We start from the raw sequence: 3,374 nt of genomic DNA, 5'->3' as shown, positions 1-3,374 counted from the left end.
AGGTGTGACTCTTCATCATGGTTGATTTTCCAGATTTCCATTCATCAGCGTCTCTCACAGTGAATCCTGACAGAGTGCAGCACTTCACCTCTGACTCTGTCTCTCTGAGCTGTGAGGGAAACTCTACTGAGTGGAGAGTGAGGAGGTTTACTGATGATGGCGTCCTGTCACACTGTTCTACCTGGGGGGCAATGACTGGATCAACATGTAATGTTAATAGGTTAGGGGACAGTAATGCAGTGCACTGGTGTGAGTCTGGATCAGCTTTCAGCAACGCAGTCAACATCACTGGACAGAGTGAGTATTAATCACATGTTACTGTCATCACCCTGAATTGCATGATCTCTACATTAAATGTCATGTTGTTTGACTGTTTTCCAGCTGATGGTATCATCCTGGTGAGCCCTGTCCATCCTGTCACTGAGGGAGATTCTGTTCTCTTGGCTGCAAGTTGAAGACACAAAATGTTCTTTCTACTGTGTTTTTCTATCACAATGACAAACTCATCCAAAATGATACCAGAGAGGAGCTGAACATCTCTGCAGTGTCAAAGTCAGATGAAGGCTTCTACAAGTGTCAGTCCTCAGGAAAACAATCACCACAGAGTTGGATGGCTGTAACATGTGAGTTAGTTTTCAGTTTATTTTTAATAGTAGCAGTCGTCATATGAAAAGACCATTTGTTAAGTTGATTTATACTCATATTTAATTGAAGCTCATTATTATTTACAGCAGTGTCCAGGTCTGAGAGCTCTTCATTTCTTCTTCCATTGATCGTTTCACTGATTATTCTCCTGCTGCTGCTTCTTTGTTGCTGCAGAAAAATAAAGGGTGAGACATTTTCCAGTTGATCATTTACTAAAAATCACTGATAAATTCTGATCTTATGACATGAAGTGAAGAAGACTTGTACACAAATTGTATTTGTCTCTTTTCCAGATGCATGCAGTAACAGGTTGGTCCAACACTCTTGTCTCATCTTGATCATCATAACAATACTTTCCATGTTCCTTATTAAACTCCTTCATGCTTTAGTCTCTCTCAGTCTCTGAACATCAACCAAGGCTCTGCTACACAGCAAACAGTGAACCAGGATGAAACTCAAGTTTACTCCTCTCTTCTCCATGGTCAGCCTTTCCACTCATTCTTTTCACAACTATTTCTAACACCCACTTTGACTTTTCAATCAAAAGCTCAAGTGACTCATTGGATGTTGTCTTGATTTTCTCTGACCTGTAGCTGATGTTTGTGTCTATGAATCAATCAGAGGCTCTGGAAACACAGGAAGTGGTACAGTAGAAACTTTGATTCATGTGGAGCTGTCAGACATTAGATTATTATCAGTGACTCATCTAAACTCATGGAACATTCTGATGTTCAGGGAACCAGACCATGAATCCAGAAATATTACATCTCATCTTCAGCTTCAAGGTGAGGAGTCACTGCTAAAACTATCAAGTATGATAATATATTAGTTGTTATCACAACTACCAACCTCTAATAGTACATAGAGTGTGTGAGAGTCATTAAATAATCTGATGCATTTATCTTAACAGGGAGACATGACACTGAGAAGAGCTCTGACTACAATAACGTGAATCCTGAATCTTTTTCATGTGTCACATGGAGCCAGTCTCAGAGAACCAGTCAGATCCCTGCCACAGTCCAGACTGTCAGCCAGGATGAAAATCAGCAGCACATATACTCCTCTCTTCTCCACGGTCAGCTCTCCGTTCAAACAAACTTGCTTCCAGAGCTGCAATGTGCTTCAAGTTCATGAGCCATTACATTAATAACAATGTTTCCTGCTCAACTAAATCAGCTTCTTTAAAATGATTTTCCTTTGTGCTGATTTTCATTGACCTACAGGTGATGCTTGTGTCTATGAGTCACTCAGAGGTCCTGAAAACACTGGAGATGGTACAGTATGAACTTTGATCCATTCACAGCTCTCCAACATCATATGATTGAAATTCAAGCCAGTTAAAATGTTCTGATTTCAGTTGGACGGGCCAGTGGCTCCACAAATGTCAAATCTCAGACTGAGCTCAGAGATGTTGGACAGAGGAGTGAGTACACAAAACATTACACAAGTCAATTATTGCAAATTCTCAGTTCAAAAACAATACCACATACTGTATGTCATTTTAACAAAAGTTTGTGGACACCTGAATACCATACCTGTACATGCAGACTGTGATTGTTTAATTTCAGTTTCTAAACTCAGCTCAGAACATGTGGTATTAACACAAAGTAACAGACTTTTGTTTATATGTTAAAGGTTTAGTTCTGTGTAATCTTTACAGGAAAACGAGGTGATCCAGGGAAGAGCTCCGACTACTAGAATGTGAATCCAGACTCATCTACAGGTAAAATGTTTAGTTACTGAGTCATTTTCAAATGAATGAATGAAAATATGTCATATCATCATTTAATGCACAAACGATAAGGACTTGATTAAAAAGGTGTTTAAGTCGATAACTGTGGAAGCATCAGGTGTGCTGATATGTGCGGGGGACTGGAATATCAAACTACATCTCTACCTCTACCTCTCTGGACTCCACCAACAGAACAAAACATATAAAATTAGAAGCTTTGTACACTAGAAAACTGCTCAAAGAAATAAGCATGATGGATGTGTGGAGAGAACTACACCCGACCCATAAGTGTTTTTACATTCTGTTCTCATCCACAGCGTATGTACTGGACAACTGAGGATGATCTTGACACTATATTTGGACAACAGACCTAAAGAGACTAAATACCAGCCTCTTAAATGACTCTCAATGCCAAAATTACACAAATAAAGAACGTACAGATGATGTGTTGCATAACGACAATGGGAAGGTGTCTCCGAGTACATTGTGGGACGCAGCCAAGGCTGTTATTAGGGGCAAAGTTTTTAATGTGGTCAGCTCGTAAGAAGAAAGAAAAGGAGAAACAATTGAATGACCTGAATGCAAAACTAAAACCCCTGGAACACAGACATATGAAGTATAATGACATCGATATTCTAAAACAAACTGAAGATATGAAACAAACACTAAACAGGATCTATGAACGCCAACTGGAAAAATAAAGCTGTCTTCATGAAGCAAAAGATCTAAAAAGAAACTGGCATGGAAGACACGTAAACATATGGCTAAAAGATTTGTTCACAACGTTAAAGACCCCCAGATTAATAAGATGCACCACGATTTGAAGACATCCAGCCTTCATTTGGAACTTATTACAAGAACTGATACGCACAAGCCCAAGCAGCTGAGGCATCAGTTGTATCAGATTTTCTATCATCTTTAGATTTACCATCAATAGGAACAGAACAAAATAATGACCCAAGAAATAACAGAGGAAAAAAGAAATAAATGCCTGGAG

The 3,374-nt window shown here is 39.2% G+C and overlaps 3 long non-coding RNA genes across 3 annotated transcripts; all 3 read left to right on the top strand.

Moving 5' to 3' along the window:
* The first annotated feature begins 794 nt into the window (after window positions 1-794).
* On the top strand, window positions 795-1,368 carry LOC125023567. Its single transcript, XR_007114644.1, has 3 exons — window positions 795-830; window positions 939-1,126; window positions 1,239-1,368. It is a non-coding gene; the product is annotated as an uncharacterized LOC125023567 (long non-coding RNA).
* An 11-nt stretch (window positions 1,369-1,379) lies between these two features.
* LOC125023526 lies at window positions 1,380-1,996 on the top strand. Its single transcript, XR_007114633.1, has 3 exons — window positions 1,380-1,430; window positions 1,556-1,720; window positions 1,869-1,996. It is a non-coding gene; the product is annotated as an uncharacterized LOC125023526 (long non-coding RNA).
* A 19-nt stretch (window positions 1,997-2,015) lies between these two features.
* Window positions 2,016-2,798, top strand: LOC125023517. The gene is made up of 3 exons (XR_007114630.1): window positions 2,016-2,068; window positions 2,306-2,368; window positions 2,695-2,798. It is a non-coding gene; the product is annotated as an uncharacterized LOC125023517 (long non-coding RNA).
* The last annotated feature ends 576 nt before the right edge of the window (window positions 2,799-3,374 follow it).

This window comes from Mugil cephalus, chromosome 1 (assembly GCF_022458985.1).
Source record: "Mugil cephalus isolate CIBA_MC_2020 chromosome 1, CIBA_Mcephalus_1.1, whole genome shotgun sequence".
Lineage (NCBI taxonomy): Eukaryota > Metazoa > Chordata > Actinopteri > Mugiliformes > Mugilidae > Mugil > Mugil cephalus.
This window is presented reverse-complemented; position numbering and strand designations above follow the sequence as displayed.